The sequence below is a fragment of the Zerene cesonia genome, chromosome 12, assembly GCF_012273895.1.
Source record: "Zerene cesonia ecotype Mississippi chromosome 12, Zerene_cesonia_1.1, whole genome shotgun sequence".
NCBI classification, from domain to species: Eukaryota; Metazoa; Arthropoda; class Insecta; order Lepidoptera; family Pieridae; genus Zerene; species Zerene cesonia.
Genome location: NC_052113.1, coordinates 3,965,106 through 3,981,170, shown reverse-complemented (window position 1 = coordinate 3,981,170; position 16,065 = coordinate 3,965,106). Strand labels below are relative to the sequence as shown.

The 16,065-nt window shown below is 32.7% G+C and overlaps 1 protein-coding gene across 1 annotated transcript in view; it reads left to right on the top strand.

Annotated features, from left to right (window-relative positions):
• The first annotated feature begins 14,294 nt into the window (after positions 1–14,294).
• Positions 14,295–16,065, top strand: part of LOC119830743 (serine-enriched protein) — a 19,085-nt gene continuing 17,314 nt past the window's right edge. Inside the window, exon 1 of the mRNA XM_038353868.1 lies at positions 14,295–14,500. The gene's annotated coding sequence lies outside the window, so the exon portion shown is untranslated. The remainder of the gene's footprint in view (positions 14,501–16,065) is intronic.

Here is a 16,065-nt window from a genome sequence, read left to right as displayed (position 1 = left end):
TAATAAGTGTACAAAGTTTGAATGAAATCGGTTCGCGGGAAGTGGGAGAAAAACGGGTGTGAGTTACATACATACAAAAAATACAAGTGAAGCTAATAAAAGCGTGTTAAAAATAAGTAAATATAAAGACAATCGATCAGTGAAACAGATGAATACCATCCGCCCCACAAGGGACACGGGTATTGACATATTGTTGTAAGTGTCGTTAGGTTCGTAAAATTGTAGAAAACGAAAAATAATAACAGCAATATAAAGCATCTACATTTATTTTCCGTAATATCTATAAATATTTAGTAATTTTGTTCAAATGAGCGTGCAAATCAAATTGAAACCATCCCCAAGACAGTTTCTAATTTAAATAACTCCACCTCGGTAAAGAAATATTAATTTGTGAAGGTAGAAATAAATTATTCAGTTATCGATTCGTATTTAATAATGGAACCGACGTAGGCAGAGATTGCAAACCATATTCGTATTTCGTTTATGATAAAATTTTCACTCAGAACTTGGCAGAAGGTAATATTAAAGGTGACACTTATTAAACAAATTACGACATTTCCTGTCACTCACAACATAGAATGCGAAAAATTGTAATCAATTAGTTGTTACTTATGTTGGCATTTTTATATGCAAATGGTTGAGAAGTTTTTTGAGCCTGGACAGAATTTGATTATACTCTTTCTGTGCGAGTAAATATAAGCAACCCATTTGAAATATTTCCATGATTTCATTAAGAATATTGATATGAAAGCACACTTCTAATTTTACAATAAAGAGACTACATTATGACATATAAAATCATTTAGCAATAAAAACCTCACATCTGGTGAAAAGTTCAAAAAAGTAGCTTCATGGTAATTTTGTATCTAGATAATTTTAAGAGGCTAGAGAAAAAAATAATTTTTCATTTCATTTCCATGAACCTGTGTAGTCAAAGGAAATTCCCAAAATAACATAAAAAAATTTAGATATATTATTAGTCATTATAAAAAAAACAAGCAAGGAATGTAGGTAAATAATGGCATTGATTTGAATTGTTTATTTGACAGCTGCGCCAAGTGCCTCTCGTAAAGAAGATACACGCCAGATCCGACACCAATCACGACTCATTTGACCGAAATGGTGCACTGCGGTACGTTCCAATGTAATCATCCTGGTTACATAGCAGTACGAGTTTCATTTTCACATTCGTTCATTAATTTATGGTAGTCAATTTAAATCGTTCGGCGCTAGCAATTGATCGATGTAATTTAATTATTATAACGGCTTTGTTTGTGGAATGCGAGTATATTAAAATTTAAATCGTTAATGATTCACGATTTGTAAAATGTGCGTATTGGAAAAAGATTGATTCTTTTAGTGAAGAATAATAGTGAATGTAAGATGTGGGAAACTCAACTACAAATAGTAAAAAGTAAGGAGCATCTAGTATCTGCTTACTTCACCTAGGGACTATTTATAATAAACTGTGTTTTGGCCATTTGCTAAGTAAGATAGGTACATAATTTATTGGATGTGTTTTAACGATATTTTAAACAAAATAGCAATATTTTTTTACTAATTGATATCCGTTAATGTAAATTTAAATAAAACCAACAAAAAAACTTGAATTATTATCAGCATTAGCTATACAAAAGTAATTTACAAATGAAAAATTATTCGCAGCAATCAAATCGAGATTCGAGGGCCTAAAACAAAAGTTAGTAAAGCAAATAAAGCGTGTTTTCGTCTCCCGCAATCTGATTACGCTGGGCAATTTTATTTTATCAAATAAATCCGCAAAATGTAGGTACCAATTCGCACCTCGGGATGCTTTGACGAATTACATTTGTTTCAACTTGAAATAAGTTAGAGTTATCTCGCAGCTTTGTGCGATGCAATTTAATTTTATAATTCCAGATATAATGAGAACTCATTTATCATTCTTGTTATCCTGGGTCGTATATTTTCCTAACAATAATAGCATATAATGTAGGTATAGTATAAATGATAGCTATAATTTTAATACTTAAATGTTCTCGTATATTATAATCATCAATTTGTAGGCGTATAATTAAGAAAATGGAAAATATGTTTTATAAAAGCAAAAAAATATTTTTCTTAGTATATAAACGCGATGGCAAAATGCGAAAAATGTGGCTGGGGCTGCGGCTGCTGCATGAAAATTTATAACACACTTTATAATAAAACAGAATCTAAGAGTTTAATCCTCTAAATTTTGCCATTAGATCATAACTCTAAGCTTTATCCAGCAAAATATATTCTAAAAGCATCTACCGCATATTTGTTTTACATGAGAGAGAGTGGATCAAGTCGTTTAATACGTCTGCCCTCCCCAGATAGGTTTAAGTACAAATATAAAACACGTTTTAGCATTCCCATAAACTTTTACGATGATCCGAAACACACATTTTTATATCATTCCCTAACTTATATAAAAATCATATTCCATTTTTACTCAATCTATATGAAGTCGGCTCAACTCGTTATTATAAAAATTGTAATAAGGTTCCTTTGCAAAAGTTAACAGAAAATCGAATAAAATGCGACAATAACAGCAAAAAAGCAAGAGATTTTCTCGTATCATCAAAGTATGTAAGCGTTAAATATTTTAAATGTCTTGTTAGTAATAGCATTAGGTGAACCGACTTTAGACTTTAGACAAAAACTAATTAAAATTGTATAATTAAGTAGATCTTTAAGAATAGAATATACTTTTTCGTTTGTTTTAGAGTTGATTCTATTTTTGAAAGTGACGTAATCAATCTCTTGTACTTTTTTATGTCATAGCGGGCAACTGAGTTGGTGGATCGCCTGTTGGTAAGCGACCACCACCGCCCATGAACATTCACAGAGGCATTGCCTTTACGAATGAGCTAAGCTTAATCCGCTTCAGCTAAGCCCGCTTTTAAGGAGTAGAGGATAAGGAAAGGATTGATGACTGGAAAGAAGGAATGGACTGGAAAGGGTGAGGAAAAGGAAACCAGCCTCTGGAACTATATGAAGATTACAATAAATCTCTCACCGGTCATTGTAATACAAATATTTAACTAGGTACGATATACTAAAATATTTAAAGTAACATCCCAGTATACGATATAAAGAAGGAACACATATTCTCATATCCACTAAGCCCTCTGGGCTCCCAGTGAAGATTAAGGTTTAAACCCTTAATGATGATGCAATAGCTTGGACAGTGTTGGACTATAGTTTATTAGGGGATAAAGGGACAGCGGAATCTTCCTGCACGGTGTACTCGCGTAGTCGCTCCTTATTACAGGAAAGTCATGGACTTCTTTTCCTATTACTTTAATTTACCGCTATCTTTCCGACCTTGATATTCTTGTCTATTTTATTCTTACTTATGTATTTGACTATATTCTTTAAAAATTATAATTTCAAATTCTTCGTGCCATCCATAAATCTGTACGTTAATGTTTCAGTCGTGATACTATAAAATTCTAAAAGACAAAAGGCTTTATAAAATTAGACTGAATTTTACACTTTTTTCATTATCTTGGAATGTCAATTTTAATATTACAATGATACACAAGGTTTTTACGAGCGTTAACAGATTTTCATTATATAACCGAAAATATAATGACCACGTATTGTGATTGTTTGAAGCGTAAGTCTGCACGCGTCTCAATTCCCGCCAATCCAGCTCGACTCGCAACAATGAATACCAACGCCACTCCAAGAATTAGCCCGATATGTTACGTCGGAACATTGAAACTCTATACGCAGCCTTCGTAATATACGGCTGACTTAAAATTCCGTCTGCTTCCACCCATTACCATCACCCACGTAACTGACTCAGATAAAACGAACGTGACATATAAAAACGAATAAATATAAGAAAAATGAATTGTCTCTACTCTAAGTGGGAAGTAAATGGATCGACTTTGAAAGTCAATTTGTAACGCAGAGGACTTTTAACAATACGAACTTGGAAGCGACAAATTTCAATTATGCTGGATATTTTATGTTTGAAGTTACGCGTAATATTTGCTTTTGTAACAATATTTTAAGTCGCTTAATGATGTCTGATTTTCAATGTTCATTTTTTTTGCTTCAATGTGAATTTTGCGTAATAATCTAGTGGACGTTCTCTATAATTCATAATGTATTTTCTACATAATCGTTACGTGGTTTTTATTCTTCTCATATTTAATAGCCTGAAGTAGATGGTAGCAGAGTTTATGCGTGAGACTGAAAGTTTGAGCACGGCTTATAAAACCTTGTTGCTGTTTTAGAGTGCAATATTGTTAATGTATAACCTGTTTATCGTTTATATATGTTACTAGCGGTCAGCCCTGGCTTCACCCGTGGTACATATATAGCCTATAGCCTTCCTCAATAAATGAGCTATCTAACACTGAAATAATTTTTTAAATTGGACCAGTAGTTCCCGAAAATTAGTGCGTTCAAACAAACTCTTCAGCTTTATAATATTAGTATAGATTAGGCATATTACGTTTTATTTTTAATAATGTGTATGATGTAAAAATAAAACAAATAACAACCAATAATTAAGAAAAATAAGAATTCTTTTCACTCCCGTATTCGCGTTATTATTAAAAACAACAACAGTTCCAACCAAAGGAATAGCAATTAATTTAATACAATGCATACAATCATCAAGGAGCTATTTATTTTCACAAGTAATTGAAATAATATTCAGCAATTAAGAATCGAGCTTGCAACTTAGTCTATTGAAACATCTCAGGCGTTCTTTATTTCTATCTAGTTTAATTAAAAATAATTTCTCTTCGCCAGTGGACACCGTCGACACGAATAAAATTAATGCACAAGGATTTAGAAACCCTAGACTCGATTAAGGTTTTTAGATTTCTGGCCAACCAAAATAGTTTTCTTTTCTTTTTTCTTTAGCAAAGAGTTTATTGAACAGTGATGTTTATAAAACGGCTGGTTTAAGAGCGTTTCATAGGTTTAAACAACGACGCGATAAAAAAAAATTATAAGTCTGTCAAGTCCGTTAAAACAAAGAAATCTTTTTGTACAAAAAAGAATGAAAATAAGAAACATATGAAGGATTTTGCAAACGATCATCAAAACATATTTACTCTATGACGTTTATTTCTAGGTCAAATTTTAGGCCATGTCCTCTCCACCTACGTACATCTGTGGGGCGCGTAATTAATGTGCCGTGATTACAAAGTATCCATTTAAATGTTACTAGTGGTTTTAATTACGAACAGATGTCTTGTAATTCATTGAGTAATGGTATATTTTGTTCTTAATGACTAATTAAGTAAGATACAAAGACGAAGATCTATTATTAAGATTTTACTAATTACAAAATATATGAAGATTGACTTTGAGTTTGAGATCGTCTATTTAAATTGTCGATTTACCTAGAGTCTTGTTTCAATCAATATTACACACGGGTCATCATAAAACAACAGACAAGAATATGGTACAGCAAATATTCAAGCGTAAAAATGCATTTTCACATAAAGAAAATTCTCGAAAGTCGAGAAATTTTCCTTAGCACATACAAAGCGGGTCGCACTCGAGCTGCCATACGATGCGATTCCGTAGTTTAATGGGTCTCAATACCCAAGATAATGGTTACTGCGAATAGCTATTCGCTGAACACTGAAATAAAATATAAATTTGCAGAATACACCAGTCTCAGCATACGCAGAGCAAGAAGATTTAGCATCAACGAAACAAACAGCTATAAAATGGAATATTGAACTGTAAGATCTATGCCAACTCGCTTTCTAGATACTTCCAAGAGGTATGGTTTGAGAAAGCAATTGTTTTAATAATTGCATAAGACAATTTCATTATTATAAAGTAGAAGTAGATAAAAACAATGTGTGCTAGAACATTATATTATATCTGCGGAGAAAATTTGTGATTTACATATCTTCTGCATCCAGACTCCCGCTTGTGTATTCTTTCTATAAAAATTTAAAATATGAATTTTACAATTTTATGCAAATATAACCAGAATATACGGAATTCGAAATGTACTATGTAGCGCATTACGTTAAGTTGTATTTTGTTCAAGCAGTGGTGGCTCAGTGGTGAGAACCTCGGACTTCGGAATCGATAAGTCGGGGTTCGAGACCGTGCAGGAAATAAATTGATTTTTCAATTTATCTGCGCATGTGGATAACATCACCACTGCTTAAACGGTGAAGGAAAACATCGTGAGGAGACCGGCATGTCCAAGAATTAAAAGTTCGACGACATGTGACATCTGCCAACCCGCACTTGGCCAGCGTGGTGGATTATGGCCTGAACCCTCATAGGAGGCCTGTGTCCCAGCAGTGGGAACATATATGGGCTGATGATGATGATGATGATGAGTATTTTGTTTTGAAATTTGGTGCGTTGAGGGAGTTTGTTAATATTTTACAAAAGTACAATTTTTCAATTCTCATATAGTCAAGACCAACACCACAAAGACCATTGGTTCTAAGTTAAACTACCTATAATCCATTCGATACGCGGGTCCATCAAGTATACTCGTATATAATTTTTTAAACACAATGACACTGCAAGTATTATCTATATTTTCTGTGTCATTTTCGTGAAAGTAACTTTGTCTGCCTGTCTTTTAATCACGCCAAAACCCTTGAAACGATTTGAAAGAAATTTGGTTTGAGATCCGACATAGGACATAGTATAAATTATTTTCTGGAAATCCCAAAGAAACGGAAACTACGCGGAGAAAAACTCGGGACTGTCTCCTTTCCTATGTCTACGCGGGCAATGCTCCGTGTGGAAAACTAGTATTATAGTATTATCTTGTGTTTGATTTTACGCGAGTATTATACATTTAGAAATTAAAAACTTTTTAACGAATTTTAAACGCGATTTATTCATTATATTATTAACCCGACGTTTCGAACACTTTACAGCGAGCGTGGTCACGGGGAGAAGTCTCCCCTTCGCGTTTAAAATCCGTTTAAAAGTTTTTAATTTCTAAACTAGTATTATATGAATGGTTATCTCTTGTTGTACCTTCTTGATTATCTATAGCATTGTAAGGTAATTCTTTCAGACTCTTCAATTCCGCTTGTTAGTTTAACACAAAGGGATTCCTATGCGTCTTATCAAATAGCCCCGGTATTGGTGCAATATAAATAACTTAATAATTGCTATTATTCTTAATTTTATAACAGTTTACGTATATAAACGTTTTACTTTTCAACCGTCTTCAAAAAAGAGGAGGTACTCAATTTGGCAGATTTTTTTGGGTTAGTTACCTTAAAACTTTCGAGTGGCTGATTTTGAAGATTGCTTTTTTTAAAAAAGCTGACGCCTCCCGTGCGGTTCTATCTAAATTTAGTGTAGTTATAACTATTTGAAGGTATCGTTTTTTGCTTGAAATATTGATTATGATAGATGTGGTTTTTATAACACAACTGGCTGCGCCCCGCGGTTTCACCCGCAAAAGTGCGTATCCCGTAGGCGTATCGGAATAAAAAGTTGCCTATTCGTTGCTTCGTTGCATTCGGTTCAGTAGTTTTTGCGTGAAAGAGCAACAAACACACACACATCTTTACAAACTTTCGCATTTATAATATTATTATTAATAGGATTAGTTTTTTTTTATAATAGATCAAGCAGACATTTGACCACAGGTCTACTTGATGGAAAGTAGAAGTGATCTAGGTGGTGACATGTCTGCTTGAGAGAAACCTATTCACTGTCGCCTTGAAAACATCCAGATTATAGTAGGATTAGAAATTATAAATTATACAGATATTTTGTCTAATGCAGCTTTTAAGTACAAAAATCGGAAGTGTTGAGGCTTGCAAACACACTTTTTAGTTCTAGCTCTTATCTTGGCACAGAATAAAGTAGCAATGAATGCGTATGTATGAGGTGGTTGCGGCACGCTCGAGCTCATAATGGAGTGTTGCGGTTCTATTTAAAAACTGACTTAATGGAACTCATCTTTATAATGGATAACTTTTAGTCATCAATAATATTTCTTCACTAATATATGATTGATAAAATAAAGCACATTTATACACACACGCCTTGATGGTTATGTATAATTTTTATGTGTATTTTATGTATTTTACCTTTATTGTTTTACAGGATATTCGCAGTATTGGGGTATTGGTTGTTAATCGCTTAAAATTTTTTCAAGTGTTATCAATGTATCAATAAAACATTACGTTCAAAATTTGGATAATAATAATAAATATAGGTTTGTATTTGACTTTATAATTATAATTTTAATCAGAATTGTATGAAAGTTGGTAGGGAGACAGAATATAACATGAATAAGCACATAGGCTACTTTCTACTCAGGTACCACGTGAGTAAAATATAAATTGAATGGAATATAAATTGATATAAATTGATGGCCACGGAATGAAGCCTGTACATACATTGTTATTCAACTAATAGACAGTTTAAATAAAAACAGGTTTTCCAAACTACCGCAACAAGATCCCCGGTACAATAGGTGTCGCTGTAGTTCTAAATGCATGGCATTATCTGTGGAATAATTCCACTCCTGGCCTGCACTGCGAGTCCTGGATGTAATTAATTATACTCCATGTAGGCAGTTTGGTTTTACAGCGACGATAATTTACTCCTCATGTAGGTTATATTTTAAATGCATGCTTTATTTATTTTAGTCTTATCTGGTTACTGGTTGACCGCCTCCTTGGTACAGTGGTTAACGTGTGAGCATAGAACCGAGGGGTCCTGGGTTCGATTCCCGGTAGGGACGTACGAAAATAAAATGGAGGAGGCAGGAGAATGTAGGAGCCAGATCGAGACATTTTCGACATAGAAGACTGATCACCTACTTGTCCATAAAGAAAATCAATCAGTGAATCTGATGTATATCATCTGCCCCATACCCCACTAGGGGACTCAAGACTTCACTTGGTCACTGGTTGTTTCAGAGATAAGCAATCAAGCACATCACAACAATAATATACGCAAACACACAAACAATTTAGCAATTAACAGTATCGATATATCTATTTTTAGATTGTACTCCGCCGATCTCATTTAATCCGTGTAAATTTGGTGTAACCAATATAAGTATCTATATAATATATGTATATACTGATGTAGGGTGTAGGTGTATAGAATAAAACATTTTATATACGTACTGAATTATGGTAATTGTATGGTATTTATACACAGATTTTATTTGTCAGGTAGGAACCCAATAGCTCAAAAAATTTTATCAATTTTACTAGCTGACATACAGATTAACGAAAAGCAATTGATTACATGCCATATTATCTACACGATATTATTTAAAATCGCACATAAATATATATAAAAAACCGGAGCGAGATATGGGAGTATACTTCCACTCTCTCGTAAAATATTTTTCATTATAAATGAAACGATCATTTTTGGTTAAGTCTCAGTGGATGGTAAACTCTCTTCAGGTTAAGCATCATTATGTACGGTCAGTGTTATGATGGGTAACAGCTTCATATTAAAGTATATCCAATTTGTTCTTAGAGAACTGTTATCACAGCTTGATTTAATTTCATCATAAAATATTGGCCATTAATCAAACGATAAGACGAAATTATCTTAATTTAAACATTAATATGATTTGGAGTCCCTTATTTTATATACAAGTCCTACTTTCAATCCTTACTAACATTTTAAATGTGAAAATAACTCTCTTTGTCTGTCTCTACTTCAAGTTGAAAGCACTAAACCGATTGAGGTGAAATTTGGTTATAGTTTGCGAGCCGCGAAAGGATATAAGGTTTGATGGATTTTTATCCAGGAAATGAAGGTGAAACCGCATTCTGTATATGATAAATATATTCCGTAAGACAACTGAGAACAATGCAATTGTCATCAGCAATCTAAATGAAATAAATATTTAAATCGCAACTACTTTCAAATTCCATTCTACACATTGATTGAGTCACATGAAGGCAAATCCCTGTTTGTCTTGCCTGACGAGTTGTTTGCGTAGTGAACGAGCTTTATCGAATAAGGAATGAATGTTATAAATACATTTGCTAACAACTACTATACGATATATGGATGATTTGTTTGCATTTGTATGAATGATTTAAAACGTTATCGTTTATTGAAAACAATTCCAATATAATATTAAAATCATGTTATATTTTGCTTGCCTACTTTAGTATTATATCTTTTTAGCCGTCAGAAAATAACCAAACTTACGTCACAAAATGCCATAGTGCTAGAATTTAATGCAATTATTTTGTCTTCAAAGAAATTCCCCCATAAGAAAGAAAGAAAACACGTTTATATGGACACATACACACAAAAAAGAAAGAAAGCAATAGAGGTCACTTATTTAGATGCCATAACGTGACATAATAATTTAACACAATTTTTTTCATACTATTAATACACTATTATTCTAAGTTCATGTCGAGATAAAGCCGGGTTCCTAGATGGATGGATCAGTAACCCAGGACCTCTGCGAGACGGATTATCGGACCAAACCAAGATTAATTACCGTGGACTCTAATGCAGATGGATACTTTAGTTTTTCGATAAGAAATATTAAGTGTCGGAGCGGATATATTGGACGGTTAATCGGGATAAAAGGTCGGTTAGTTTTTCTTTTGGGATGTTTGCTAGAACAATTACGAGTTAGTTTGTTGGAATTTTTGTTGTTTTTGCGCTTACAGGTTATGATTAGGATAAAGTTATGTTTATGCTTGGGACCTAATATTGCATGGCTTAATTTAATGACGACGGCAGACACAAACAATATTCCCTAATAATATAGTGCGAAAATAATTTTATCTGTCTGTCTCCTTTTAAGCACTGAACCGATCGAGGTATAATTTGGTAAAGAGATATTATGAGACCCGAAAAAGGACATAGGATAGTTTTATCCCGTAAATTTCACGCGAAATATACGACAAACTTGGACCATTTCACGGGCAAAGCCGCTGGCGGAATACTAGTGTAAAATAAAATAACACAACTACGTCTTGGCAAAACAATATGTTGCGAAATAATTTATTACGATTGAATGTTACATTAATTACCATTTGTTATTTTACTTATCAAAAGCTTCCCAAACATTGTCAAGTTTCATACATTTCCTTGACACATCTCGCTATAACTTGTATTTCGATATAACCAATTTCAGGCTTATAAGAAAATGTCCACGGATTTATATGCCAATCATTTGTTATAAGAAAAATAAAAATACATTTATTCAGGATTTGTTTAAGCGTGAAATAGGGTCACATCACGTCACCGCAATGAAGATATTGAGCCAACAAGGGTCTGGAATGGTTGAAATTGTAATTAAATTTTGAAAACTTTTATTTACCCCTGATTTGCAAATTGGATTGTTCATACAACCAATTTTACATACGAACGTGGGTTCCATCTAATTGGATGAATACATCGAATACATTATGAGATGTGTTCAATGTTAGAAATTTTTAACAAGCCTATTTATGAAAAATAACCATGATATTTATTTAAAAAATACAATCATCTATAATTATCTTACTCTCTCTAATCCTACTAATATTATAAGACGTAATGTATCGAATTTTATATGTCTGTAGGGAGTAATCTTTGAAAGAACTGATCCAATCATGAATATTCTTTCACAGAGGAATCTACAATTGAATATAGGCCTTTTTTCCTGAGTGAATAAAGTGTAAATCCTAAATTTTAAAATTAGGCACATTAAACCGAAAGAGTAGAAAGTAAATTGATTGCTGGGGCGGGATAACGAGTGGCCGAGAGGCTAGGCGTTGCCACAGTATGGCAAAAGGACACAGATTCGAATACCGCCTCGTTATACATTTTTTTCTAATCAAAATTTTTCTACATACAATATGTTTAAAGTCTTACTTAAGTATCTCGTAATTGAAAAAGTTTAAATGTGCATTTGTAAATATCGTATTTATTATATTACATTGATCGAAAACTTGTGTTTCTATACGATCCCGCCATGTATCTAATTATTGCCGAAGTTTATTATCAACAAATAAATTTAATGGAGAAATCAATAATGGACATATTACTATTATTTAAACGTAGATAGCGTATTAATACTCGAATTCATATTGCTATAATAGTACAAATAGCTTTCATTGTTTCGTGTCAGTTATGTACAGATTAACTGAGTAATAGTAATTCTGTAAATGTTCTGAAATCACGATAAAAAGTGAGTTACGTTCATTTTACTCATCTAAAAACCAATTTCAGAACCCATCACGCACATAAACACTTTAAGAAACCCGAAAAGTAATATATTGCGTCAGTTTATATAAGATAATTGTATTGAGTTTGCGTTTCGAGCGTGTAGATTTTCAGTAATATTCACAAAAACGTATTTTACTGAATATACTGTTATGCTTATTGTAATAAACTCAATACGATACAATATGTGTCATAAGAAAGACTACAAACTTTTCTTAAACACATGTTATAATAACAATCTTAAAATATCTTATATCTTTAAACGGGCAATATATATATAATTAGTATCTCGGAATCGGCTCCAACGATTTTCATGAAATTTAGTATCTAGGGGGTTTCGGGGCGATAAATCGATCTAGCTAGGAATCTTTTTAGAAAATGTCATATTCGTGTTTTATTCGTGTTTTATCGAATTAAACTTACTTTTTTAACAAATAGGAGGCGTTTGAGTAGTTTATTATGACTCTTCCTGACATCTATTGGCGAATAATAATACTTAAATATAATTTCCAAAAAACACAATTTATAAATAAAAACAAAAAAAAAATACCGAGCAAAGCTCGGTCATCCACGTAGCAAGCATCCAGGTAAGAATGACGACTACCCGGGTGAAGCCGGGGCGTGCAGCTAGTTAATTATAAATACAACAGATTTTAAAGCATAATGTTATTTGACGAATATCCAAAGTTCTTTATTAGCATTAACAAGTGAACACAGTAACTATAAAGACGTTCGAGACGAGGATTATATGGTACGTATTCTATTAAAATATCTGTGTAAGTAACACACACACGTACATCAATGTCTTACCCCCCATTACACCACTAATCGCATAGGATTCCGCGCTGATGCCTCTAATTAATAGCTTACGTGTTCTGGTAAGTCTGAGACGGTGGAGTAATAAAATGGAAGTTCAAATGTAAATAACGTATGTTTTGAGATGATTGCGAGATGGGATTTGCTAATCCTATTTGGTGCGGATTTTTGTAGGAAAGATATTTAATATTAATTGTTAACTATTATTTGTGCTTGAATGGACCTACTTTTTTAATGAAACTTGGAAAATATTATGAATGAAACGCAAACATCATTCTTTATTATAGCATTCTTTATATGGGTTTAACTACAACGCTCTGATTAGTTATGATACTTTGATATATTTTTGATCATGTTTTTAGACCTAAGTTTCAATAAAAAAGAATTGTTTTATCTCCGTTTTCAGAAAAGAGCCATCTAGAGCTACACTGAAGAACCAATTCATTTTCACATTTTCTCCGGGTCCATTCAAAAGAGTTTCCACAAAAACACGTCCAATAAATTTTAATAAGTTATCTTAGTTTTATGTAGATGACGCTTGTTTTTAAAATCCTTTGCATGAAAATAGATAATATACACATAAAACTATGTCATGTCATGTCCTATATGTTGAAACAATCTAAATTTTATAGCTAGTGAATATATAGATGATGAGATGCTTTAAAATCGTCAATATCTTTGTGGTTAAATGTGCTGTTTTAATTGTAATTGATTATGATGGATAATATCTCCCAATAACCCTATTCTTATTGACTGTATTCAAACTGGTTTTAACGCGCTTTAACTTTTTTCACCCTTATGTCTAAATGTAACCACTTAAATTGGATAGATTTAATTCAAACTTTATACGCTTATAAACGTTCTGTAACGATAGAATTATTTCATGAGTTTATCTTATTATCCTGATTACGTACAGTATCGCCAGGATTAAATAATATCCTAGCATAAGTGTGTAAGAGCAAGTGAGATAATTTAGTTGATCCAATATTTAAACATGATTTTTTTACTAGATTTATTATTTTAAACATTTATTTCTTCTATATTTATCACAATGCATTTAAAAATTAGAGCAACTTGGTCTCAATTTCGCTGAATCGAAAGCATTGCATCGCTTCATTCATGGATTTCACCTTCATCCATTGAAACATCCAGCGACCTTCTGTCGGCGATATCATATTGATGATAAGCACAGGCATGCGCGTCGTGCGTCGCGCATGCGTATAACCATTCACAAATATTGTGTACATGGAGTAGTTTTTTCTCTAGGAACTTGTCAAGCTTCAGTAATATACTTCTATAACTTTCCATTTTTGAATTGCACGTAGATAATTAGTGATCTCATATAATTGTTTAAATCGTCAATTTTCATACTGCAATTCGTGTACAAAATGTTTTGCTTGATTTAGAAGGTTTTAAGAAGTCGTGTATTAATAGGCTATCACATTAAATTTCAAGTAAAGTGAATAACTAGTGAATTGGCTTCCATCAACAGGTACGGTTTTTTGTTTACTTATTGTCGTTTGACTGTTAATATATGTACAATCTATACGGTGAAATGTAGGCGTTACTCCAGACAGACCGCGTGGGCGTATCATCTCGCAGACGATGGTAAATAATTTCTAGTTCAAAGAACGCATCTCGTTTCGTGCTTGACCCCTTGTAGTACAAACAATTTCAATCGATATAATTTAAACGTAAATAGCTCATTGAATTTCGCATGATATCTTCATATAATTATTATGATCAGATACTGATTCACTTTCTACGATTAATAGACAATTTTTATATCGATTCTTCATTTGGTGATGTATCCGTGAAAAGAAATATATAAGTAGGTACTCATCGGAAAATTTACACGTTATATTTTGATAGTTCTTGAATCTTTGACAGTTTAGTTGTTAACTGGTATCAATACATACGAAGTATTGGATTCTAATAAAAAAAAACTAAAACAGGAATTGAATACCACCACCTTTTTTAAGGTAGTTACTATAGCAGCGATTTTTAGTTTAGTTATAAGCAATCACAAAGCATAGTTAAAATATTATCTATCTTTACAATGATATTGAGGTGGTGTTGAAGTTACATAAAATCAATATTAGCTTATTGAGAGCTACGTTTTCGGGTCGCCGCTCACGTCCCATATACGGTAACAAGAGAATATTAAGGATGACTTCAAACAGAACATGTCATAGATTTTTAAAAAAACTAGAATAAAACCAGCCATTCTGCATATATAATTTATATATATGCTTGTTAGAGAAAATTAGGTTTAAGGTTTAAGCAATTAGGTATTCGTGTACTGCATTTTTCTTTCTTAGATGCTGATAAAGGTTTTTTTTTTCATATTATATTCGTGTCACAATAGGCACTGAACACACAAACCTAATAACTGAATTCGAGGATTCTTTTCATTTGTGGAAACGATGGCCATTTGCACAGCACATATCGATAAAGTTTGTCAATCATACAATGACATAATAGCAAAACACTAACTGTAGTTGCAGGTTTATTTATTCCACCATTACGATCCTTAGTTTTTCTGTACTTTCATGTCAAACACCTTATGAAAATACTAGCTTTCCGCCTAAGATTTCGCCCATACCCCTATCATACCATATGCATAGTCAATGAAAAAAAGTTCAGGGCTTTCTCTCAATTGTTTCCGTTGCTGTGAGGTTTATGAAAACTACCCTCTGTCCATTCTCAGGTCCCAAACTATACCTTTGATTAATTGAATACACATCGGTTAAGTGGTTTGGACGTTACGAACAGAGAGAGAGAGAGAGATATAGACACTTTGGTCATTTCATAATAGTAGTAGTTATTCCTCAAAACGGAAATCATCTGCTTAAATAGGAAAATGAATAGTCGTTGTGATACAAAAAAAAACAAAAATTAAAGAGGTTTTTACCACCACATATACACTGCGCTTTATATGAAAACTCTTTTATGTTATTACTTCCAAAATTATTCAAATAACTAGCTGTGCCCCGCGGTTTCACCCGCGTAAGTCTGTATCCCGTAGGAATATCGGAATAAAAAGTTGCCTATATG